Here is a 27,936-nt window from a genome sequence, read left to right on the forward strand (position 1 = left end):
GACCTTGTGTGTATGGAATTTCTGTGCATTGAGCCCGATAGCCGGGGAATATGCAACGTGCTGGTCATCACGGACCTTTACACACGGTATGCCCAGGCCTTCCCTACGAAAGATCAGAAAGCCATCACAGTGGCAAAAATATTATGGGAAAAGTACTTCGTGCACTACAGTCTTCCCAACCGCCTTCACTCAGACCAAGGTTGGGACTTCGAGAACACGTTGATCCGAGAACTGTTCAAATTGCTGAACATCGCCAAATCACTAACGACCCCATATCACCCCGAAGGCGATGCCCTGCCAGAACGATTTAATCGAACCTTACTGGACATGCTCGGAACTCTGCAGAGTGCTCAGAAAACTGAATGAAGTCGACACGTGGAGGTCCTGGTGCATGCGTACAATTGTACCCGACACGAGTCAACTGGATTCTCCCCATACTTCCTCATGTTTGGGTGAGAGGCGAGACTGCCAGTGGATGTACGTCTTAGAGTCTCGATGGATGGGATACACAATGCTACCCATTTCAAATATGTGCAAAGACTTAAAGACAGTTTACAGCAGGCCTATCAACAGGCTGAGAAGTCTACAGCTAAGCTGAACGCTGGAAATAAAAGGCGATACGACCATAAGGTGAATATCGGGAACTTCGTCCTGGGGACGCTGTGCTGCTTCGAAATCTGGGAGTCCCGGAAAACACAAACTGGCCGACCGATGGAGAGACGGGGTATATGAAATAGAATCTCAGATGCCTGGCCTCCCGGTCTATCGCATCAAAGACACTGAAGGCCGGGTAAAGGTATGGCACCGTAATCATCTTCTCCCCATTCCACAAGTGGGAGATTCGGAAGCAGAGATACTGGCCACACCGCTCAACGGTGAGTCCGATTTATCAGAGATGGGTCAAGAGACTGTCAATAACGAGACCCACTCTGAAACTCCTGAAGATCCTATGGAAGGACCCTCTCAAAGGGACTACTCCACAGAACGGGCATCTCCCGGAGGAGATACGGGTAAAGGGCCCCGTAGGCCAACGCCTACTAAGGTGGCACCAACAGCCAGCCTTTGGATCCACAGAGCCCGTGCTTCGCGCCTAACAGAGACTGTTCAGAGACATTTCTCCCCTCAAGGGTAGAGGCTGAGCCTCAGGACTGTGTTTATTACTCCCCCGAGGGAGTTGCAGAAGAACAGATCCGAAGGAGCCAAAGAGTCAGGTACCCTCCAACTCGGGTAACCTATGATCAAATTGGGGCACCCCATTATGAGGCTCAGCAGTGGTCTCGGAGCAAGATCCAATCTGTGATTGTGATGCTCACAGAATTGTGCAATATCGTTTAGAGTCAATGCATGTGCTAAGTTATATGATTGAACTGCATTTTCATTATATATTATCTATGTACATGGTTGAGTTATGTATTCCAAGCGAGGACGTTGGGTTTTTTACCAGGGGGAGGATGTAACCAGGTCCCCTCGGCTCAGCGGACCCCCCCCCCCTTCTCCACTCACTGCGGCCGAGCGCGGGTACACATGTACGGCCCTTCGCAGCCAAACGGAAGAGAGCGGAGCGTCGGGTTACTGGGGATGCGTGCGGGTGGTTGCCGGGGACGTGATCGCGTTGTGAGGCTCCCGGCGGCTCCCGAAGCAGGGCGCCGCCATTGCGCATTGCCTCGCGCATGCGCGGTAGACCCATACAACGGGAGGCATACAGGCAGCTCGCGCATGCACAGAAGAAGCGCGCGAGACCCCAGCCTACCAGGAGAGGGCTATAGAGAAGGGACTACATATCCCATGAGCCTCCATCGCCCCACATGACCCCAGGGAGCCAATAGGGCTACAGCATCTCCCTGCAAGGGAGAATTGATACATTTTGCGGGCTTGCAGCACGTTTGGCAGTGGGTGACCGGAGCAGTTAGGGGAAGGAGGTAGGGTGCAGGAGTCAGTGACTCCCTGCACTAGGCCAGTAGTCCCCTAGGTCCCAGATAGCCCTGAGTCACAGTAGCTGAGTGTTGTAGGGACAGGCCCCAGATTAGGGACCCTGCCCTTATCAGTATCCAGTGGAAGTTAGGGACACAGCGGACGCTGCGTTTCATTGCTGAGAGACTTGGGCTCAAGTCTCTGACATTAAAGAGAGCTGGACTATCTTCAGGGTGGGATCGCCCCTGACGGATCACCACGCGGGTGAATCCTGGATATCGTGTATGAGCGCGTCTGATCCTTTGTGAAGCCAGTTGCCGGTCCGAGCACTGGAGTGCTCGGCAGGTAATCCGTAACAACAAGTGCACCAACATCCTATTAGCTTTAATAGTGACTGCGCAGTCACACATATCCTTTATCTGTAGAGTGCGGGACATTGTATGGGGTTACTGGACACGGGGTGGGATCACCCGGTGATAGGGGGTTAGCGTCCTGCGAGACGCAGTAGTCAGTGTCTCCTCTAGGGAGGGACACCTGTTGATATACATGCATCTGCTTATGGTTATTATATGCAAGTATATTCTATGGTTGCTGCAAGTAAAGTCATTGATTGTTTACATACGTTGTGTGGAGTGATATTAATGTGTCCTGCGAGGAACAATTCCTGCTCTGCTAGGAACCATCGCAGGTGGAGGCGCTGCACCGAGTACAGGGTTACTCCTAATATAATTGCCCCAGGTTCCCCCTTGCGGAAGCTCAGCCCTCCTTTAAGCCTAACAGGTAAAGCACCACACCTGGTAACACTAAGTTCCCCGCACCCACACTATATCTGCGATTGGGTGGGGTGGAATACTCGTTACAATTATATATAAAGATATTGCATGAACAGTTAAAAGATAATATATTAAAGGCGTATGTAACAGTTACAGACCAGATTAAAATGTGAGACAGCTTTACTTTTGAAAGAACTTCGCCTGGTGGCGGCTGTGAGAGTCTCAAGTCTTGAGTCAGGGAGTCTCATATAGCGCTTTTCATCCAATAGGATGCAAAGTGCGGCACAATTACAGTATAGCGCGCAGTACACCGCACAAAAGCCATTTTTACAGTCACAGTAAACTTTATACACAATCTGCAGAAATAACTTTGATATTTAATTTCACAGTGTGCGTTATTAGTCCACAATAATCACTCGGCGGTTTTCATTCCCTTAATTTAAGGTGAAAAAGGTGCCATGGACTCAAAAGAACCCAGACTCCCACAGTCAGAACTTCAGTGGGTATACAGCCGTAGTCAGACTGTCTCCCCGCGGCAGGAACGCGACCGCACAATTCCGCCACAGTGGGGAGAAAAGTCGCAGGCAGCCTATCGGCAATCATTTAGTGCCCGCGGCTCTTCCGGCTCTCGCCGAGCTGCGGCGCGGCTCCGGGGCAGGCGACATCTGTAGACTAATCCAGATATTACTAAAGATGCACTTCCTGCCTTCCTTGGAAACCATATTCTGTGGGTAGAAGGTTTTGAGCCCAAGTGAAATAGTAGCTCTTTGTTGAGCCTGTTTTACATATACAGTGTTATAATCTGTGCAGGTCCTTTCACCCCGGAGAGGGTTAAACGGCTGATTTTTGCTGGAGTCATTTGTAATTTTACGGTAAATATTGTACAGAGGCACAGTCTGTGTGTTTATTTAGCCAGGAAGAATGTGGATTAGGAGCTCATAAATCATTCTTACAGTTTCACGCAAAACTTATCGTCTAATGCAAACCTGCTAGGAATCCCGTCCAAGAAAAACATGTCCCTGAGCGTGAGTCTGTGCACTCAGCGGTTGTGTGTGTGCGTGTGTGTGTGTGTGTGTGTGTGTATATGTATGTATGTATGTGTGTTGTGGAAAACAGCACAAGAATTGCAGGTATCCTCGCCATCCTCTTAGCACCTGGGACATTAATGGGATAAATCGGACAGGGAAGGGTCTCGGGAAATTCAAGGGGCTGTTAACCCTTAAAGTGTCAAAGGGTCTGCAGTGCATTGATATGGGCCTGGAAAGAAAAATGGACGTGCACTCATTAATTAATTAATAAATAAAATAAAAAAATAGGTGTAGATCAGGGGTGGCCAACTCCAGTCCTCAAGACCCTCCCAACAGGTCAGGTTTTCAGGATATCAAAGCTGAAGTGCAGGTGGCTCAATCAGTCCCAGCTTCAGTGCAGGTGTTTCAGTCAGTCCGTGCTTCAGCACAGGTTGCTCAACCAGTGGCTCAGTGTTTGACTAAGCCACTGATTTGAGGCACATGTGCTGAAGCTGGGATAAAGCCACATTGACAAGAAATTCACCAAGTCATGTCAATCATTTGAAATCACCTCTTGCAAAATGATCTCACAAGCTCAGTGTAAAGCTGCATGTGCACAGAAGATCTTCTAAAGCAAATGTGTTAGTGCTTTGCAGCAGGGGAACCCTGTTTAAATCCTAGTGTTTGCCCCTTGTGACCAAGTCCCTTTATCTCCGTGTGCCTCAGGCACCAAAACTGAGATTATTAGCTTGTTCGGGTCAGCACTGTGCTTGTCAAATTCCGTGTACAGCACTGCGTACAGTGTGCTATATTGTGGAGTGTTCAGTCACATTTCCTTATCTACTATATATGTTGGAAAGGTGTCTGTCTGTGCGCTGTGCATTTGGACACCTCTTAAAATATCGTAACCAAATTTTGTATGATGGTTCCTGAGATTAAGGAGCAGATTTGTGTCTGTTTGGAAATTGGATACATTACATTTTTAATTCTGAGTTATTACAATTTCTCTCAGCACGTCAGCCACTGGGTGTTTATACCTGGTAGGCTATGTATCTGGCACATGACATCATACTGGTGACATCATAATGCACATAGCCTGGTGGCAGATAAGGAGAGTCAGGTGGCAATAAAGTTTACACAGAAGACAGACGAAGAAAGAACGAGTGGAAGTCAGTTGGCACGTGAGGAGAAAGTAAGGATGCTGGAGAAGGAGAGAGAGGCAGAAAGAATTGGGGACATCATATGGCATTAAAGGAAAGTGATGAGAGAGGGGAGAGAGAGAAGGGGGTAGGGGAGGTGAGAGGCGGAGGGGAGGGATGAGGTTGGTTTCTTAGAATTCTCGAGCAACGCCCGAGGTTCTTTCAGCTAGTATGAAATAAAGATGTTATTATTATTTCTACACTTGCAAACGTTCCAAGACTCAGCCTGCTCCCATTTCTGAATTAATCGTTCTGAACCCCTGAAAATGGGGCTTTTGATTTGAAACAACTGGTTGGCCCCAAATCTTAGGTCCGGCATAGTATCACTGTACAATTCATAGCGTACTCTATATTATTGACGGGGCTGAATGTCCCGCAGTATGAATAGAAGAAATACATTGTTTAGCACTTTGGTGTTATTCTGATCTGAAGATAATCATGTGTAATTAACGTGACATTAGCATAGTAATCACACAGTGCATCGTTATTAAAGTAATTAACGAGAACCCGTGTGAAGCGCGCATAGAGAATTCCATTTTCGACGACAGGGAGAGAATTTTATTCTGCTGGTCAATTCTCCTTCTGCTCTCTGACCTGCAGCAGGCTCCTGCCGAAAAGCTGCTTAACCGCTCCCGAGTTTAAACCAGCCGGGAACGAAAGGGAGAAGTGGCGACGTGATTCTCTCTGTGCAAAAAGAAAAAACAGTTTACAAAGGCGGATGGTAATGATCTAAGGGCATCTAGCTTCAGTGAAATGTGCAAGTGCGCAGAAGCAAATAGAATACAGAAAGAAAACAAAAATAAAAAGACAATGGTTTATTCTTCTATTGTAAACAGGAAACTGAAGAGAAAAGCCCAGGCAGATTATCTCACTCAGAGGCGTATCAGGGCTGGAAAATCCCCACATTCTGCTGAGCTGCCTTTGATACAAGAGTGTACAAAGAAGAGTGCATTTTATAGGCAAACTGAAGCACTGTAACATAGTCTGAACACGTGTAGTGCAGCCCGTAATGTGCTTACATAAATAAAATACGTTTGATGCATCCCCCAACAAATTCCAAATGCAACAAGCAAATTGTTTGAAATCAGGGTTTTTTTTTTTTTTTTTCAAGTTTTTCTTCACATTATGATTGTTACTCTTTTCATTTCAAATCTCCATCCAGGGCGGCAGTAACTTATACACAGTGCGGAAGATGCAAATACCGTCTCAGCGCGTTTCAAGCCCTTCCAGAAATGGCAATGTTGTTACTATGAAGCACTATTTATCAACGGCTGCAAACTGGATAAAAAAAAAAAAAAAAGCGCACCTGATTTATCAGCGAAGGAAGCAACTGATTGTGTTTAAAAGGATTTATTTTTTTTCCATTGCTAAATTTGGGGTCTGCTATTTTTGCCCCAGGACACTTTGATAAATAGCCCTCTGTCCCTCCTCCGTGTTGTTGCACTGCGCGGAGTAGAATGTGCGTGCTCCCGGTTCCTGACTATGCCACCTGCAGCCCAGCCATTTGGCCCATTCCTTGTAAAACGCCCTGCTTGTTGATACAGCAGCCAGTGAGGCTTTCATTAAAATGTGCACATTCCATAGGGCTCCGTGTACAGGAACAGATCTTCTACTCACATTAACTCTTTGTATCTGTGGCAGGGTACTTTGTAACAACAGTTTCTGTAGACCAGTGGTAGTCCACCTTTTTTTTGGGGGGGGAATTTTAGGAAATTCTGCAGAACCCCAACCCTCTCTAATAGCGCAGTTGAGATCAGGTGCGTTGTGAGGAACCCCAACCCTCTCTAATGGCGCGCCTGAGATCAGATGCATTGTAAGGAACCCCAACCCTCTCTAATAGCGCGTCTGAGATCAGATGCATTGTAAGGAACCCCAACCCTCTCGAATAGCGTGTCTGAGATCAGATGCATTGTAAGGAACCCCAACCCTCTCTAAGAGCGCGTCTGAGATCAGATGCGTTGTGAGGAACCCCAACCCTCTCTAATAGCGTGTCTGAGATCAGATGCATTGTAAGGAACCCCAACCCTCTCTAATAGCGCGTCTGAGATCAGATGCGTTGTGAGGAACCCCAACCCTCTCTAATGGCGCGTCTGAGATCAGATGCATTGTGAGGAACCCCAACCCTCTCTAATGGTGCGTCTGAGATCAGATGCATTGTAAGGAACCCCAACCCTCTCGAATAGCGTGTCTGAGATCAGATGCATTGTAAGGAACCCCAACCCTCTCGAATAGCGTGTCTGAGATCAGATGCATTGTAAGGAACCCCAACCCTCTCTAAGAGCGCGTCTGAGATCAGATGCGTTGTGAGGAACCCCAACCCTCTCTAATAGCGTGTCTGAGATCAGATGCATTGTAAGGAACCCCAACCCTCTCTAATAGCGCGTCTGAGATCAGATGCGTTGTGAGGAACCCCAACCCTCTCTAATGGCGCGTCTGAGATCAGATGCATTGTGAGGAACCCCAACCCTCTCTAATGGTGCGTCTGAGATCAGATGCATTGTAAGGAACCCCAACCCTCTCTAATGGCGTGTCAGAGATCAGATGCATTGTAAGGAACCCCAACCCTCTCTAATAGCGCTTCTGAGATCCGATGCATTGTAAGGAACCCCAATCCTCTCTAATGGCGTGTCAGAGATCAGATGCATTGTAAGGAACCCCAACCCTCTCTAATAGCATGTCTGAGATCAGATGCATTGTAAGGAACCCCAACCCTCTCTAATAGCGCTTCTGAGATCAGATGCATTGTAAGGAACCCCCCAACCCTCTCTAATGGCGTGTCAGAGATCAGATGCATTGTATATTCTTCTGAGATTCAATATGCTCTGATAGGTGTTAGTTTTCTGTGATCCTGCGTTACCTGCTATTGACTTGAAGGGAATAGTTGATGTGGTTTTGTTGTGCTATATGAATTCTCCCCTTTGTGTGCTGGGTTGTGCTACTCTATAATTGTGCTGTTATACTATTTCTGGGTCTTTCTGTTCTGTTTAAGTGGGTGACCATTATTGCTGCTTATACGTTAAGACTGAACCTCTTAATTGGGATAACCTGGTTCAAATCGCAGTATGGCCCCACTGAAAATGAGATTGTATCTCTTCAGGGCAGGGATTCAATGAGCCTTTTATTTGTGCACCATCTACTAGAGATGTAAGAAACGTTTGCAGACATTTTCAGTGAACATACACGGCTGGCGAAAACATTGTGAACATTTGAGACGTCACCACCTTTGACCCCGTTTCCAAAAGTGTGGTTATTTTTTTTAATTTATTTCCAGTTGTTCGAAATTTACATTTGACAAAAATTAACAAGTATGCGTTTTATTAGCCCTGCAAATCGCCAAAAAAAGCCATCACTGAGATCTCGCGCCTTTTACTAACGCTATCACACATCTCGACTATGCACAGTACAGAATACACCGGCAGTGCTGCCCGGAAACAGATCACTTTAACACATATATAGGTTACAGAAACTTCTGTCTCTGGCAAATATAAAGGCGAAAAATCAGAAGTTTCCTTCATATTAAGGGGCTGTGTAAGTGACCTCCCCTCCAAACGTCTCCTCTGGGTTTTCCACCTTATAGCATGAAAGAAGCTAAATTAGCAAAACAGAAGTAAACTGTTGACTGTTTCATTGCAGGATTAAGTGTGATAAATGGGGGTTTTGTTCTGCCTCTGTCCAGATGTTGTGTCTATGCCGATGTGTTTTTTCTTCTTACAGTCTTGGCGCGGAGCCCGTATATATTTTGGATACTGAGGGGGAGAATATAATACCGCTGGAAAATGATGCGGTCTGGTTACCTTTTAAATAACATTTCCTCCCTCCTCGATTTTCTAATAGTTTGTTTTTCTTTCCAAGTTTTTCCTTTTTATTGGGGAAAAGGGGGGGGGGGTGGAAAATTATTAACAAGACCAAAGTTTTAACCCCCCCCCTTCCGCGCCTCCCAAAAAAGGGGGCTGTTTATTTTTATGCTAAAAGTTGGAGCAAATACTTTTTTTTTTTTTAAGTTTGTAGAGGGTTTGTTAGACCAATAAACTTGCCCCAAATCCTAAGCTGCTGGTTCCTATGTTGCATCGCGCACCTTTGACCTGTCATTTTCTGTAATTGTAGCTCTGAGATGCACCCTCCGATTTCTAGGAAGTACCTGCAGTTCTTGGCCTCCTCTCTTAAAACACCAAAAGCGACTACGGCATGGAGAAGGAATTCAGACCTCCCAATCTCAGGAAAACAAACAAAGGAAAGGCTGTCCAGAGAGGCCTCCGCTTTCAGTGCCACGGGAACCTTCCACTGATCTCTGCTCTGAATGCCTGACACTAACGGGTCCGCACTTCTTAACCCTTCTGTTGTCAGAGAGGCCGGTGACACACTGCCGGCCTCTCCCCTGCAGAGCGTTGCTCCGTTAGCCTGTCTCTTTAGAGCAGGGGTAGGTATCTGCAGTCCTCATGGACTACCAGCAGGTCAGGTTTTTAGGATATCCCTGCTTCAGCACAGGTGGCTCAATCAGAGGCTCAGTCAAAGACTGAGCCACCTGTGCTGAAGCTGGGATATCCCGAAAACCTGACCTGTTGAGGGAGCTTGAGGACTGGAGTTGATCACCGCTGCTTTATAGTGACGCCCCGTTAGATTCTGCCTTGATTGCAAGCTCTTTGGAACTAGACACTGGATTTCCTGGTGTATAATATTTCATGGTACTTGCGTTCCTGCGCGTACACGAAATTCGAGACCCTTATTATGAGAGGGAAGTTCATCTCAAAACGTCAGCACGCAAGTGGTCAGCAAAATCCTGGGGATCTCCCAAATCATTACGCATTTTCAGCATATAACTGAAGCACAGAATTTGTTTTGCGCTGAAACCCCTTGAATATTTTTGTAAAAGATTGTTAAAAGTCATTTTTCAAATGCATTGCGTCTGCGCATCAAATAATGTTGTGTATATACAGAGTGATTTGGCACAATAAATTATCCCACCGTATAACAGAAGTGAATATTGCTCAATTAATCAGCACACACATACATTGGTAAGTGTTTAAAGACCACATGATTGCACTGTTAATCAGTGCACAGTTGACATCATCTCTGTTGAAATTAGGGATATATCCTTTCATTTGCATTTCAATTGCTTCACTTACAGTGCGTGTTGCTAATAGAAGTACTGCCCTGAAGAGCTTACAAGTTAATTTTGGTGACAGACATGCAGAGAGTGACATTATCACCCCCACATCAAATGCCCTTTGCCCTGCACTGAACCCTGAATGTGCACACACACCCCCCTGCTGTCATCCCTTGATTTGTAATGTGATTTTGTATTCTCCGTAAAGCACTGTGTACACCGTCAGCTCCCTATTATAAAACCGATGATATAGCAACCTATTCAAGGTCACACGCCTCTGGCATTAGCACAGAATCTGGGGCTCCCACTTCAGAGGTCAGCAACATAACCGTCAGGCATCTTCTGCCTCCCCTGGGCCTTAGAGCTTTGTGCAGGGAGGGGCAGAGGGCAACATTTGGGAAATAGGAGCAGACCCAGCTGGTCTCGGCAGTAAACACCTTGGCAGCGTGTTCCCAATACTCTTTTTTTCACCTCTCTCTCTTTTTTTTGTTAGAAATGTCTTTCTATAAGGTAGCCGTGTGGGACCTTTGCCAAAACCCCTGCGGTCCCACGGGGAGCTCCCCCCCTCTCCGAGCGCGCCCCAGCGCCTGCCAGCCCAATTAAAGGGACGCAAGGGGGAGGCTGCAGCTGGAGCTGTCCGGCTTCTCACAGCCAAGTCACAATTGTTTAGTCTGAAAGGCTTTTCAGGGAGAGCTGGCGTTCAGTGGCCCTCACATCTGGATTTGCGGCTAGACGGCCCCTGAGCCTGTGCAGTCTGTAACCCGGAGTTCTGCTGACAGGCTGCAGAGTCAGACAGTGTGTGAGAGCTGCAGGCCGTCCCTCTGACACACACACACAGAGCTTGGGTAAATACAGGGAGCTTGGCTTCTCTGCACAGATCACTGGGGCGATTTCCTCTCTCCTCACTGTCCCTTAACCTTTCTGACAAGTCTCAGGAGCAACCCTCCACATTAACCCCTGCAAGCACTGGGAGCTCGTAATATAGCAGCCTATGTTTGCAGGAGGGGGCAATTTTGACCCCTGTTCTGTCCTAAAAATTAACACGTTGCTCTGTATATTGATATAAAGTGTATATATAATATATATGGGTAAACACACATTATCGCAGCAAGCTCAAGAACCCCCCCAATTCCCCCCCCCCCCTCAATTTCCTGTTATAACAACCACATTGGATCTATCTTCCCTCACAGAGAGGTACACGAGGATTTTATCAGGTAGTACTAGGAACTGCATACTGGTCATGCCGTGAGGTGGCTGCAGCCTTATAACGCTTTGGCCAAAGGGTTTAACTAAATGATCCTTACTCATGAGAATATCAGCACAGACGTATTGCAGTATGTATATTGTCACATTGGATGTAGCGTTGGGCATTTTTGTCTTTTATAATATGTCTGGGGAACATACATTAAAGCAGCAACAAAGTAGGGGGGTTACTTACAGTTTTAGCTGCAGCTCTCTTACCCCCATTCCGGGAAACAAAATGGCCACCACATTGCGGGGCCAAACAGAAGTCGCAGCTAAAACCAAGTATCTCAGAAACGGATGCCAGGAGTTTAGAAAAAGCGGTTTAGTCTATTTTGACATGCCAGATACATTGCTACTGTATAAAAGATGGGAGCTTCTTATACACTGTCGCAGCCAAGGCAGCTTCAGAGACACCCAGGAAAAGTGCTCTAGGAGTGGAGAAGACACCTATATGTATAGAGCAGGGTATCTGGCAGCCCCCTGTATGCAGAGTGCAGGGTATCTGGCAGCCCCCTATACGCATAGAGCAGGGTATTTGGCAGCCCCCTGTACGCAGAGGGCAGGGTATCTGGCAGCCCCCTATACGCATAGAGCAGGGTATTGGCAGCCCCCTGTACGCAGAGGGCAGGGTATCTGGCAGCCCCCTGTACGCAGAGGGCAGGGTAACCGGCAGCCCCCTGTACTCAGAGGGCAGGGTATCTGGCAGCCCCCTGTACGCAGAGGGCAGGGTATCTGGCAGCCCCCTGTACGCAGAGGGCAGGGTATCTGGCAGCCCCCTGTACGCAGCGGGCAGGGTAACCGGCAGCCCCCTGTACCCAGAGGGCAGGGTATCTGGTAGCCCCCTGTACGCAGCGGGCAAGGTAACCGGCAGCCCCCTGTACGCAGAGGGCAGGGTATCTGGCAGCCCCCTGTACGCAGAGGGCAGGGTATCTGGCAGCCCCCTGTACGCAGCGGGCAGGGTAACCGGCAGCCCCCTGTACGCAGAGGGCAGGGTATCTGGCAGCCCCCTGTACGCAGAGGGCAGGGTATCTGGCAGCCCCCTGTACGCAGAGGGCAGGGTATCTGGCAGCCCCCTGTACGCAGAGGGCAGGGTATCTGGCAGCCCCCTTGCCCCCTGTACGCAGAGGGCAGGCTATCTGGCAGCCCCCTGTACGCATAGGGCAGGGTATCTGGCAGCCCCCTGTATGCAGAGGGCAGGGTATCTGGCAGCCCCCTTGCCCCCTGTACGCAGAGGGCAGGCTATCTGGCAGCCCCCTGTACGCATAGGGCAGGGTATCTGGCAGCCCCCTGTACGCAGAGGGCAGAGTATCTGGCAGCCCCCTGTACGCAGAGGGCAGAGTATCTGGCAGCCCCCTGTACGCAGAGGGCAGGGTATCTGGCAGCCCCCTGTACGCAGAGGGCAGGGTATCTGGCAGCCCCCTGTACGCAGAGGGCAGGGTATCTGGCAGCCCCCTGTATGCAGCGGGCAGGGTAACCGGCAGCCCCCTGTACGCAGAGGGCAGGGTATCCGGCAGCCCCCTGTACGCAGAGGGCAGGGTATCCGGCAGCCCCCTGTACGCAGAGGGCAGGGTATCCGGCAGCCCCCTGTACGCAGAGGGCAGGGTATCCGGCAGCCCCCTGTACGCAGAGGGCAGGGTATCCGGCAGCCCCCTGTACGCATAGGGCAGGGTATCCGGCAGCCCCCTGTACGCATAGGGCAGGGTATCCGGCAGCCCCCTGTACGCATAGGGCAGGGTATCCGGCAGCCCCCTGTACGCAGAGGGCAGGGTATCCGGCAGCCCCCTGTACGCAGAGGGCAGGGTATCCGGCAGCCCCCTGTACGCAGAGGGCAGGGTATCCGGCAGCCCCCTGTACGCAGAGGGCAGGGTATCTGGCAGCCCCCTGTACGCAGAGGGCAGGGTATCTGGCAGCCCCCTTGCCCCCTGTACGCAGAGGGCAGGCTATCTGGCAGCCCCCTGTACGCATAGGGCAGGGTATCTGGCAGCCCCCTGTACGCATAGGGCAGGGTATCTGGCAGCCCCCTGTATGCAGAGGGCAGGGTATCTGGCAGCCCCCTGTACGCAGCGGGCAGGGTATCTGGCAGCCCCCTGTACACAGAGGGCAGAGTATCTGGCAGCCCCCTGTATGCAGAGGGCAGAGTATCTGGCAGCCCCCTGTACGCAGAGGGCAGGGTATCTGGCAGCCCCCTGTACGCAGAGGGCAGGGTATCTGGCAGCCCCCTGTACGCAGAGGGCAGGGTATCTGGCAGCCCCCTGTACGCAGCGGGCAGGGTAACCGGCAGCCCCCTGTACGCAGAGGGCAGGGTATCCGGCAGCCCCCTGTACGCAGAGGGCAGGGTATCCGGCAGCCCCCTGTACGCAGAGGGCAGGGTATCCGGCAGCCCCCTGTACGCATAGGGCAGGGTATCTGGCAGCCCCCTGTACGCAGAGGGCAGGGTATCTGGCAGCCCCCTGTACGCAGAGGGCAGGGTATCTGGCAGCCCCCTGTACGCAGAGGGCAGGGTATCTGGCAGCCCCCTGTACGCAGAGGGCAGGGTATCTGGCAGCCCCCTGTACGCAGAGGGCAGGGTATCTGGCAGCCCCCTGTACGCAGAGGGCAGGGTATCTGGCAGCCCCCTGTACGCAGAGGGCAGGGTATCTGGCAGCCCCCTGTACGCAGAGGGCAGGGTATCTGGCAGCCCCCTTGCCCCCTGTACGCAGAGGGCAGGCTATCTGGCAGCCCCCTGTACGCATAGGGCAGGGTATCTGGCAGCCCCCTGTACGCATAGGGCAGGGTATCTGGCAGCCCCCTGTACGCATAGGGCAGGGTATCTGGCAGCCCCCTGTACGCAGAGGGCAGGGTATCTGGCAGCCCCCTGTACGCATAGGGCAGGGTATCTTGCAGCCCCCTGTACGCAGAGGGCAGAGTATCTGGCAGCCCCCTGTACGCAGAGTAGCTGGCAGCCCCCTGTACGCAGAGGGCAGGGTATCTGGCAGCCCCCTGTACGCAGAGGGCAGGGTATCTGGCAGCCCCCTGTACGCAGCGGGCAGGGTAACCGGCAGCCCCCTGTACGCAGAGGGCAGGGTATCCGGCAGCCCCCTGTACGCAGAGGGCAGGGTATCCGGCAGCCCCCTGTACGCAGAGGGCAGGGTATCCGGCAGCCCCCTGTACGCATAGGGCAGGGTATCTGGCAGCCCCCTGTACGCAGAGGGCAGGGTATCTGGCAGCCCCCTGTACGCAGAGGGCAGGGTATCTGGCAGCCCCCTGTACGCAGAGGGCAGGGTATCTGGCAGCCCCCTGTACGCATAGGGCAGGGTATCTGGCAGCCCCCTGTATGCAGAGGGCAGGGTATCTGGCAGCCCCCTGTACGCAGCGGGCAGGGTATCTGGCAGCCCCCTGTACACAGAGGGCAGAGTATCTGGCAGCCCCCTGTATGCAGAGGGCAGAGTATCTGGCAGCCCCCTGTACGCAGAGGGCAGGGTATCTGGCAGCCCCCTGTACGCAGAGGGCAGGGTATCTGGCAGCCCCCTGTACGCAGAGGGCAGGGTATCTGGCAGCCCCCTGTACGCAGCGGGCAGGGTAACCGGCAGCCCCCTGTACGCAGAGGGCAGGGTATCCGGCAGCCCCCTGTACGCAGAGGGCAGGGTATCCGGCAGCCCCCTGTACGCAGAGGGCAGGGTATCCGGCAGCCCCCTGTACGCATAGGGCAGGGTATCTGGCAGCCCCCTGTACGCAGAGGGCAGGGTATCTGCCAGCCCCCTGTACGCAGAGGGCAGGGTATCTGGCAGCCCCCTGTACGCAGAGGGCAGGGTATCTGGCAGCCCCCTGTACGCAGAGGGCAGGGTATCTGGCAGCCCCCTGTACGCAGAGGGCAGGGTATCTGGCAGCCCCCTGTACGCAGAGGGCAGGGTATCTGGCAGCCCCCTGTACGCAGAGGGCAGGGTATCTGGCAGCCCCCTGTACGCAGAGGGCAGGGTATCTGGCAGCCCCCTGTACGCAGAGGGCAGGGTATCTGGCAGCCCCCTTGCCCCCTGTACGCAGAGGGCAGGCTATCTGGCAGCCCCCTGTACGCATAGGGCAGGGTATCTGGCAGCCCCCTGTACGCATAGGGCAGGGTATCTGGCAGCCCCCTGTACGCATAGGGCAGGGTATCTGGCAGCCCCCTGTACGCAGAGGGCAGGGTATCTGGCAGCCCCCTGTACGCATAGGGCAGGGTATCTTGCAGCCCCCTGTACGCAGAGGGCAGAGTATCTGGCAGCCCCCTGTACGCAGAGTAGCTGGCAGCCCCCTGTACGCAGAGGGCAGGGTATCTGGCAGCCCCCTGTACGCAGAGGGCAGGGTAACCGGCAGCCCCCTGTATGCAGAGGGCAGGGATTTGGAGCTCCACTGTATACCTGGCAGGTTAAAGCAGATTCTGTCCTTTTGGCTCGATCAGCAGACGTGTGCTCTGGGTGACTGTTTTGGCCATATGGAATTTATCAGGGGTCACCTTGTTGCTCCAGACTTGGCATTGCCAACAGAAACACCAGGCACTGTATTACCAGGAAAGATGCTGGCTTGTTTGTACCATTACTTATATATATATATCCGTGTTAGTCCAGTTGCGATGTGTGTGCCTATGTATGAAAAAATATACAGACATTTCTATGTAGCACTTACCATGTGTAATGTGTTACAGACATGGTGTTCTGCATATAATACCTGGATATATTGTAGAAAACAGAGAAGTGTATCAAGTGAATGAAATATTGACAGAAAGGAGTCCCTGCATTGAAGAGCTAACAATGTAAGTGGTGTTTATAGAGACTCAGACATTTGGAGTACAGGAAAGTGCATTGATGGGTAACAGTGCCCTTCCCACCTCTGAAATACTTCTCATACTTATACGTCTCATTCTTTAAAAACATTCATACAGCGATTGGAAAATGTGGGCATTCCCGTTAAGATGGAGGGCAGCCTAGTGGATGTGCTTAATACACCGGATCAGCACACCTCTAAGTAAGCCAAATCCTAACATGACATCACTATTAACCACTTCATGACTCATATCCCAGGACATACGTGAAAACGAGCGGTAACTCTCAATGTATTACTTCCTGGTAACACATTCTATAAATAAATATCATGGTCTGCACATCTTTAATAACTCTTCCTAATATTTAATTTACATTGGGATTTGTGTTACATAATTTGGCCATGGTATTTAAAGCTTGCCCACCATGCCAAGGTAACCCCGTGTAAGGCAAATCCTAACTTCTAATGTAATCATTCTGCAGTATGTCCTCTGAGATGAATTCCATCTTCTTCTCACTACTTTTCATGGAAGAAAACTCTCTGCGTCAGAATGTAAATATCTTGTATACCTTGCCATTAGCAGATCACCTGGGGATAAATGGGTGGGGCTCTTAAAACCATAAGAAGGTGGCCACCACCCTTCCATAATAAACCCCAGAGGGGCCTGAAATGCATTTGAACTCTGTCAAGGGGTTAAGTGAGATTGAATTTTCAACGTGTGTTTTCAGAGCTGCTTCAGCACTTCCCCTTGCATAGGCCCAGCTTCTGGGGTGTGGTGTATTTGTTTGGCAATGTATTTTTAGTAAGAGTGAACACACCTTTAAACTGTTCTCTGCCAGTGTCCAGCAATGCATTGCAGAGCAGCGTATGCAAATATGACACGCAGTGTATGCACATACTGTATGACATTCAGACAGTGTATGCACATATCACACTCAGACAGTGTATGCACATATGACACGTAGAGCAGCGTATACATATGACAGAACAGTGGATACACACCACACGCAGAGCAGCGTATGCACACGTGACACGCAGAGCAGCGTATGCACACGTGACATGCAGAGCAGTGTGTTGCTGGCCTCCTTAGCCACGAAGGGATTTAAAAAAGAAAACTTGGGGGGGGGGTCGCTTCTTGTCACAGAGTGCCTTGTGTTGCAGATCCCCCTCACTCACCTGGGGGGCTGTACTTTTGCAAAACCTCAGGCTGGAGAAGGAGGGAACAGAAGGAAGAGTACCTATTGAGGTGCGAAAAGTTTGTTCAGAAGTAACGTGAGTATTTTGTGCCTGCGGCTTCCAGGTAGGGAGAATGGAAATTCCGCCTGCTTATATGTAAACACGGAGAGTGAAAGCAGCTTCCGCCCTGATCTGCAGGGACTTCATTCTGAGAAAATATAAATATGATGCTGGCAGGTTTCCCCCAACACCTCCCTCATCCTTCCTACACTCCCTCGTGCGCCGCTGCCTGTCCAGTGTCAGGAGACTCGCACAGTGCGCTCAGCCTTCATTACACAGGCCTCTGGGGCAGAGAAGAGAGGGATCAAAATGCTATTCAGGTGAATAAGTGTCTGAGCCACCTGTGCTAAGGCAGGGATATCCTAAAAACCTGGCCTGTTGGTGGCGCTTGAGGACTGGTCTACGAGGTCTGTTGGAGACAGTAGCTGCAGGTAGATGTTCTGTGGCCAAAAATAGTAAAAACTTGCTGCATTTGATGACTCTTCACAGTGAGGCACAGTAAATAAAGGCTTCCCCACAAGTCCAGGGTTACCTCTGAGAGTGGAGCTGTCGTATGAAACATTGAGCGTTAGATACTCATTGGGGGGGGGGAGGTATTACGGCTTTCCCCCCTGCCCTTGGTGAAGGAGGCTTCTTATCACCTGATGTAAGGAAAGTGCATGTAAAGATGAAACAAAAAGGTATGAACCTCAGAGGAGAAGATCAGTCCTCAGCCAGTCTATAGTATCAGCAGGAGCCTCACAAGAGGTTTGTTTAAGATGCTTGGGTGATAAACAACTCCTGGAAGTGTTTGCTTTAAGTGTGGTATGTGCAGAGTAGGTTGCGCTGCTGATTACAGATTTGTGAAGGAGACCCTATCTGACATTATTGTTACAGGAGGGTCAGAGCAAATATTTGGGGCTGATGATGAAAGAACAAACCCCGAATCTCCTGCACCTTTTTTTTTTTTTTTGTTTTATTTGTGTTTCCACAGAAACATTTGTGAAAGAGCCTGAAAGGCTGTGACCTAATAATTACTAATAGTTGTGTGCGTGGAAGAGAGATCGTGAATATTTAAGAATTATGAAATGCAAAAAAAAAAACCTGATGGATGAGGAGTTTAAACAGTTTCTCTGGAAGTAGGATATGAACTCTCCTCCCCCCTTTCCTACCACTGAAATGTAACAGGAAACCTAAAATTAATAATGTCAAAAACCTAACAATGTAAACTATATTGCTGAAATTATCATCTTGTATTTATAATGCGACACTGCTTTCTCGGCAACAATCTCGCACTCATAACATCTAAAAGATCCAAATAGCCGTCTGTGAGTAGGTTACTGGCTCTGCACTTCTTTTACCCATGTTGTGCTGAAAAGCCTCGTAATGCGGCAGGCAGACGCTTATAGGAGTCCCATGTTACCATGGATAAGAAGTAAAGAGTGATGTGCTCATTTGCATGTTATTACCCAGAATCCCTGGCTGCAGTGGAAGCACTGTTTGCTAAGCGATAATGGGGATAAACCGGGCTGCAGACCTGCCTGAGACATGCAAATACACCACAAGGGCTATTTTTTATCACCCCTGAGTGAGATTGACGTTCTAAAGCCTAATGCCCATTTTACTGTGAAGCCGCTTCTCTATTCTGGAGAAGATTTGAGTCCAATTCATGTTACTGGAGATGAACTGTTCTCCAGCACCGGGAAGCAGCCTCACAGCGTGTTGAATAAGACTTGGCAAGCCTGAGATGTTCAGCCCTGTGCGCTCTTGACATTGCCCAAGCTTTTCTCAAGAAGTATCTGCTTTTGGATGCTTCACAGACCAGGACTCCCAGACACCGCTGGGAGGAGGGAGGTAGGAGGGGGGAGTTTTGGCCAGGCCTGGGGTTGGATGTGGGCCTGCGTCCCGCTCTGTGTTTGTCTGGTTTACTAATATCACGTAAGTGCAGAATTATGAAAGGCAAATTACGGAAACCCTCTCTCTCAGACGTGCTACACTAACACATTCCTTCCACATCATTGGCTGCTTCCTGTTTACTCATCTCTCTGTCTCCCTCATTTGGTCTTCGTCTTTCCTTTTCTTAAAGGGACATTACATTCAATTTGGGAATGTCCTTTTTCAAAGTTGATGTTCTCAACTTATCACCCTGTGGACCAGAACAGATGCATCCTGGGTGCTGAACTCTGAGCTAGCTGCCTCTGCTCTTTCTGCCATTTCCCTTTAGATCAGGAGTAGTCAACTCCAGTCCTCAAGAGCCAGCAACAGGTCAGATTATCAGGATATCCCTGCTTCAGCACAAGACTGAGCCACTGATTTAGCCACCTATGCTGAATCTGGGACATCCTGAAAACCTGACCTGCTGCGGGGATCTTTTAGGACAAGTTGAGAACCCCTGTCCTAACCCTTTGTGTGGCTTCTTGGGGGTCCCTATGACATCGCCCCAAAGTCATTGACGGTTTGCCAATTTCTAGGGATCAAGCCCTCGGCCCTCCGTTTGCTGAGATTCCCATTGGAACGGGAGAGGGGGGGAAGACCTCCTCTTACGTCCTGAAGTCGGTGCAGACCATGGTTATATGATCACTACACTAGCAAACCTTCCGCCAGCCAATGGGTTAAAATGCTAATTAGCGGTAAGTATAGATTGTATTTACAGCAGAGACAAAAGAGATATTTCACAGCCCAACGCTGCTCGTCTTCCTTTTGAGGTCTCTCCGCTGTCTGTCTTCTGTATGAGCGGAGAATGATCCCCCTGCAGAGCTCTGCAGCCTGTAATTTCTCTGTCAGTTCCCAGGCAGCGGGTCAATGTTGTGACTGAGAGTGGGGACGGCTCCCTTTAGGGTAATTACAGAAAATTCCCCCCTTGAAGGACGGCTCTGGCTGGATATGATATGAGGAGCTGGGTTTTCCTTTCATTGAAATTCATGAATTCATGTGTAGTGAGTAAGAGCCCAGCTGTGGTATACCCCCTATTTCAGTGCTGAGTGGAGTGAGTCACGGAGCTCTCGCAAGTCACAGAACACCAGGGGATCTGCAGGAAAAGCATGACATCAAACCCAGGACTCGGAGTTCATGTTCAAGGAAAATTACTTTTGACCCCAGAGAGCGATCATTCAATACTACATAATGCTACTGAGTATCCATATCCCGTCTCTAGGGCGCTTATTGTATATCAGCCGTGGCAGGCGATCGGACCGTCCTCGGCCCGAAATTCCCTGTTGATTTCAATTGGGGAATCTTGTCCAAAAGCTGCCCAGTTGGTCGCCTATATCAGCGGTTCTCAACCTTTTGTATTTTAGGTCCCATCAACCATATAGTAAAAAAAATCATAGTCCCGCCATGATAAAAACAGAACCCCACTTTTTCCCAGGAGTGATTTTTACTTACCGCCATCAAGTCCCCCTTACACCCCTCTCTCTCTACCCCCCCACCTTACACTCCCTCCTCTCCCTCTTCCCCCTTACACTCCTCTCTCTTCCCCCTTACACTCCCCACCTCTCTTCCCCCCTTACACTCCCTCCTCTCCCTCTTCCCCCTTACACCCCTCTCTCTCCCCCCCCACCTTACACTCCCTCCTCTCCCTCTACCCCCCACCTTACACTCCCTCCTCTTTCTCTTCCCCCTTACACTCCTCTCTCTTCCCCCTTACACTCCTCTCTCTTTGCCCCTTACGCTCCTCTCTCTTCCCACCTTACACTCCTCCCTCACTCTTCCCCCCCTTACACTCCTCCCTCACTCTTCCCCCCCTTACACTCCCCATCTCTCTCCCCCCCCTTACACTCCCCATCTCTCTCCCCCCCCCCTTACAATCCCCATCTCTTTCTTCCCCTCTTACACTCCTCATCTCTCTCTTCCCCCCCTTACACTCCTCTCTTACACTCCTCCCTCTCTCTCTTCCCCTCTTACACGCCTCCCTCTCTCTCTTCCCCTCTCGGGCTGCGACCATAGTACTGTACAGTAGATTCGATTACAAATATGAATACAAAGAAATGGATGCCACGTGCGCAGGTCAGCCAATGAGGGCAAACCGCTCACGTGACGTCATGGGCACGCCCCCCATCGTGCAACACTGCAGGACACAGATCGCAGCAAGTACAGGCGTGCGTGAAGCAACACACTGTACTATGTACGCGGCCTTACACTCTCTCCTCTCTTCCACCTTTACACTCCCCCCTCTCTCTTCCCCTCTTTGCGTCCATATGCGCGCGCCGAACACAAAATGCAGGAAGGCAATGCGCATGGCCATAGAGCGCGTGTGTACGAGAGCGATGAGGCGGCTGATGCGTGGCGAGACAAAATGTTTTGATTTTGGCGCGCGACGGCCGGGTCACGTGCGCGGTTCAGCCAATGAGGGCGAACCGCTAACGTGATGTCACAGGCACGCCCCAACATTACAGTAAGTTAGAGCTGCTCTTTGTCGCGTCTCCTCCTCCAGACCCCGCAGGCCACGGATTGCCTGTGCTACAGGCGCGCGTGTGCGCCTACTATATACAAGGCCTTAGACTACGCGTATAGTGCCGGAGCCGTCAGGCTGCGGTCGCTGGAAAAATCAAATTGAGATGACTTCTAGCGATCGCGACCAAGCCGTCGCGTCGCTCTTACTATTAGCGCACGCGACGGCAGCAATGCATTTGTTTTGACGCGACGTCGCCACTATAAGTGCTACACTCCCTCCTCTTCCACCTTTGCACTCCCCCCTCTCTCTTCCCCTTTTACACTTCCTCCTCTCTTCCACCTTTATTCTCCCTCCTCTCTTCCACCTTTACACTCCTTCCTCTCTTCCACCTTTACACTCCCCCCTCTCTCTTCCCCTCTTACACTTCCTCCTCTCTTCCACCTTTATTCTCCCTCCTCTCTTCCACCTTTACACTCCCTCCTCTCTTCCACCTTTACACTCCTTCCTCTCTTCCACCTTTACACGCCCCCCTCTCTCTTCTCCTCTCTTCCACCTTTACACTCCCCCGTCTCGTCCACCTTTTACACTTCCCTCTTACACCCCCCCTTCTTTCTCTCCCCCCTTACTCTCTCCTCTTTGTTCCTCTCTGTTCCCCCTTTTCTTCCTCCCCTTACACTCTCCACACCTCTCTGTTCCCCCCTTACACTCTCCCCTTCTCTCTGTTCCCCCCTTACTCTCCCCTTCTCTCTGTTTCCCCCCTTACACTACCGCCTTCCCTCTGTTTCCCCCCTTACACTATCCCTTCTCTCTGTTCCCCCCTTACTCTCCCCTTTTCTCTGTTTCCCCCCTTACACTACCACCTTCCCTCTGTTTCCCCCCTTACACTATCCCTTCTCTCTGTTTTCCCCCCGCCATACACGTCCCCTTCTCTCTTCCCCCCCCTTACACTCCCCCTTCCCTCTGTTCCCCCCTTCCCTCTGTCCCCTCCCCTTCCCTCTGTCCCCCCCCTTCCCTCTGTCCCCCCTTACAGTCTCCCCTCACTCTCCACTCAATCTTACCTTGGGGTGAGGAGGTCTCCAGTCCTGCGCCGGTACAGGGACTTTGCAGCATCCTCTTCTGGTCTGGCGGAAGTCGGACCCAACTTCCGTCACCGACTGGAGGAGGTGGAGGATTGCGGTGACTGCCGGGCTGCATGGGGAGCCGCTGGGATAGTTGTCCTATCACCAGCGTTGGTGGCTGGTGGCACCGGCTGCATCCCATCTTGGCGACCTTTCGTGACCCACCAGTTGAGAAACACTGCTCTAGATAACAGTGAGTAGCCCAGGTCTGCAAAGGGGCTCAGTGAGGTGTTATTGCAGTAATACTCCCCCCCCCCCCCCCGCCTCCCTAGAAGAATACTGCCCACAGGATGGTCACTGTTACAGTTCTGATTGAGGGGGGGGGGGGGGGTGAGGAAAGTAGGAGAGTGAAGCGTTCTTCTCATGAATACTTTATAGCAGGGCTCTTCAATTCGTTTTCCAAAGGGGACAACGGGTCAGAATTTATGAGCAGATGGGCCACAAGCTTATTGTAATTTAACTTGATACATTAAGAATTATATAAAACATGTCTGTGAGTGGTTTCTCTGGCTTTGCATCTGATTCCCATGCTGTGCTTAAAAGCTGTGTTAACAGAGAGCATTAGCTTATAAGGGTTACCTTTAAAAATGGATTTCAGGCAAAAGGTGACTGCTTTTTTGCATGTCATTTCCCCCCCTTGCTGCAGTGGAAGCACTGTATGCTGGGTGATAATGGTGAAAGGCAGGGTTGCAGACCCGTCTAAGACATGTGAATGTGCTCACAAGTGATATTTTTATTTGCTATATGCTAACGGTGGAGGTTTCTTGTCGCCTTTTTCACCCACCATAACTTAAAATGTAATATATTATATGTCAATGGAGAGTAGTTGGCACTCACGTGTATGCAGTAAAAGGTAGGTGCATGTCCCTTAGCAGTAGTTAACAGGCAGGGGGGTGTTCCTCACAGCAGTGGTGCAACCGCAGCAACGCAGTAGGAACGAGACAGCACTCAGGTAATTTTCAAAAAGATTGTATTAGAGTAGGTGGCACAAAAGCCAACGTTTCGGTCCTCACAGGGGACCTTTCTCAAGGCAGTAATATATATATATAAAAATATATATTATATATATATATATATATATATATATATATATATATATATATATACATATATATATATATATATATATATATATATATATATATATATATATATATCTTATACTATATTAGTGAAAGCACTGTATGCCTGCCTGCATGCATGCATGCCAGCCTGCCTGCCTGCCTGCCTGCTGGATGTCCGGTGTCCCTAGGGGAAATCTCATTGGTCCCTTGGGCCGCCCCCGCACACCTCTCATTGGCCTGAGGCGGAGTGACGGGCCAAAGGAGAGACACACACACACACACACACACACCACACACCACACACCACACACCACACACCACACACCACACACCACACACCACACACCACACACCACACACACCACACACACCACACACCACACACCACACACAGACACAGACACCACACACACACACACACACACGGACACCACACACACACACGGACACCACACACACACACACACAGTAGGGGGGGTGTACATTAGCAGCATGTATAACCCGGGGGGGGCCTCACATACCCGCCGGTGCCTCCGCCTCTTCCTCCCCGAAATCAGCCTCCACACCCGCGCGCAACTCCTCCTCTCCCCGTGTCTCCCGCGCTTTCAAACCCCCCCCCCCCGGCGCCGCTACAGTCAGCGGAGGAGCGAGTGCCCGGGACACAGCGGGGGAGCGGCCACAACAAACTGCCTCCCGCCTCAGTTCCACGTGGGAGCGGCCGGACGGGTGAGTGAGCGGCCTTCACCCACCCCTCACCCCCCTTCAAATCACCTCCCCTCCACCCCCCCACCCCCCGGCGCCGCTACAGTCAGCGGGGGAGCGAGCGCCCGGGACACAGCGGGGGAGCGGCCACAACAAGCTGCCTCCCGCCTCAGATCCACGTGGGAGCGGTCGGACGGGTGAGGGAGCTGCCGGACGGGTGAGTGAGCGGCCGGACGGGTGAGGGAGCGGCCTTCACCTCCCCTCACCCCCCTTCACCTCCCCTCACCCCCCTTCACCTCCCCTCACCCCCCTTCACCTCCCCTCACCCTCCCCTCACTCCACTTCCCTTCCACCTACCTCCACCCCCCCTTCACCTCCCCTCCACCCCCCTTCACCTCCCCTTCACACCCCCCCCACCTCCCCTTCACCCCCCCCCCACCTCCCCTTCACCCCCCCACCTCCCCTTCACCCCCCCCACCTCCCCTTCACCCCCCCCACCTCCCCTACACACACACACACACACATGTACACGTACACACACACACATGTACACGTACACACACACACACACATGTACACGTAGACACGTACACACACACATGTACACGTATACTCACACACATGTACACGTACACACACACATGGAGACATACACACACACACATGGAGACATACACACACACACATGTACACATACACACACACGTATACACTCACACACGTATACACACAGGTATACATACACATAATGTATACACACACACACATGTATACACACACACGTATACACACACACACATGTATACACACACACATGTATACACACACACACACACACGTGTATACACACACACACGTGTATACACACACACGTGTATACACACACATGTGTGTATACACACACATGTGTATACACACACACATGTGTATACACACACACACATGTGTATACACACACATGTGTACACACACATGTGTACACACACACATGTGTACACACACACACATGTGTACACACACACATGTGTACACACACATGTGTATACACACACACATGTATACACACATACACATGTATACACACACACACATGTATACACACACACACATGTATACACACACACACACACACACACACACACACGTATACACACACACACACATGTGTATACACACACATGTGTATACACACACAAACATGTGTACACACACACAAATGTACACACACACACACACACACACACACACACACACTTATACACACACACACATACAATGTATACACACAAACATGTATACACACACACAAACATGTATACACGTGTATACACACGTGTATACACACACACGTATACACACACACAATATATACATACACACACGTGTATACACACACACGTGTATACACACACACGTGTATACACACACACGTGTATACACACACGTGTATACACACACACGTGTATACACACACACGTGTATACACACACACACGTGTATACACACACACACGTGTATACACACACACGTGTATACACACACACGTGTATACACACACACACACACGTGTATACACACACACACACACGTGTATACACACACACATGTGTATACACACACACGTGTATACACACACACGTGTATACACACACATACGTGTATACACACACGTGTATACACACACACGTGTATACACACACACACGTGTATACACATACACGTACACATACACACACACACACACATGTATACACACACACATACAATGTATACACACAAACATGTATACACACACACACCCCAGCACCACCACATCAGCACACCGGTATCCCATGCCCTCCCAGCACACTGGCATTCTCGGCTCCCCACCATTCCCAGCCCCCATCAACACCATCAGCACCCACACATCGCCACCTTTGCACCTCCCCCATCGGCACACCCACATCCGCACCCCCACATCAGCACCAAACCCTCCCAAATCAGCACACCAATACAATCACCATCAGTACAGCCACAGCAGCACTACCACCGCACATGGGCCGCGTGGACCACTCCCCACCCAAATGCCACACCCACACCACAAACATCCCGGGCAACGCCGGGGCTCTCAGCTAGTATATATATATATACATACATACACTGATGTATATCGGTATTGCTTGTCCTAAAGAAGAGAGGATAACTCTCGAAAGCTTGTCCTATTACATAAATTGTTAGTCCAATAAAAAAGGTATCACCTAATACTGAAGAACTCATTTATTCTGAAATATATATATATATATATATATATATATATATATCAGTTTGAAAGAACCACAAGCACTCCGTCTGAATCAACAAAATAATGTAGGCAATACGATACCGCATCAAGATGAAATATCAGAGGCAGCACTCCAAATGGTAATCAAAATATTGTATTGAATCAACAAGACATCAATACAATATTTTGATTACCATTTGGAGTGCTGCCTCTGATATTTCATCTTGATGTGGTATCGTATTGCCTATATCTACTATATATTTCTGAAAGTGTCCTATGTGTCCGGGTCTGTATGTGTCTCCCTGTGTCCCTCCCTGTGTCCCTAGCGGCAATCTCATTGGCTCCCTTGGCCCGCCCCCGCACACCTCTCATTGGCCGGACACACACATACACTCACACAGAGATACACACACACACACACACACACACACACACACACACACACACACGGAGACACACAGGCAGGACACTGAGACACACACAAAGATACACACACACTGAGACAGATACACACACACACACACTGAGATACACAGACAGGACACACATATACAGACAGGATACACACAAAGATGCACACACACACACAAAGATACACACACACACTGAGATACACAGGCAGGACACAGATAGACAGACAGGACACACACACACACACACACACCCTCCCCCCCCCCTCTGTCCGTCCCCCCCCATCACGTGCGCCGCCCTGCACCGGCTCCAGACGGAGGGGAAGCGCGGCCCTCCAACCCCAGCCGCTCCCTTACCTCCCCAGCGCTACCTCCCACTCAGGTAAGTCACACCACTGCCAGTAACTCTCCTATTTCAGGCGCGGAGCCTCGTGCCTCAGGCCCACACAGGGCGCTTCCTGCCGCCGCCTGCACGCCTCACTCAGCCGGGCGGCACATCGGGGGAAAGCGGGCGCCTGGGGAGGGGGGGGGGAGCGCGAGTCACGAGGAATGGGGGGCGGGCAAGTCACGGGGAACGGGGGAGGGCGAGCCGCAAATCACGGGGAACGGGGGGGGGGGGGGGCGAGCCGCGAGTCACGGGGAACGGGGGGGGAGGGGCGAGTCACGGGGAACGACCACCCGCCGAACCAGCGGGGGGACGGACGCCCGGAGGGGGGGGGGCATGCACATACATAAATTATGACAATACATATGCCCACTGCT

The 27,936-nt window shown here is 50.8% G+C and overlaps 1 protein-coding gene across 9 annotated transcripts in view; it reads left to right on the top strand.

The window, feature by feature from the left end:
* The window catches only part of FOXP4 (forkhead box P4), a 211,714-nt gene that overhangs the window by 77,402 nt on the left and 106,376 nt on the right, over positions 1-27,936 (top strand). The window contains exons 1-2 of one of the 9 annotated variants that reach the window (XM_075613627.1): positions 17,133-17,284; positions 19,699-19,857. The exons of 6 other annotated variants lie outside the window; for them this stretch is intronic. The gene's annotated coding sequence lies outside the window, so the exon portion shown is untranslated. Of the gene's footprint in view, positions 1-17,132; positions 17,285-19,698; positions 19,858-27,936 lie in introns of those variants that run through there. 2 more of the 9 variants (XM_075613622.1, XM_075613623.1) reach the window with 2 other exon arrangements.

The sequence above is a fragment of the Ascaphus truei genome, chromosome 9, assembly GCF_040206685.1.
Source record: "Ascaphus truei isolate aAscTru1 chromosome 9, aAscTru1.hap1, whole genome shotgun sequence".
NCBI lineage: Eukaryota > Metazoa > Chordata > Amphibia > Anura > Ascaphidae > Ascaphus > Ascaphus truei.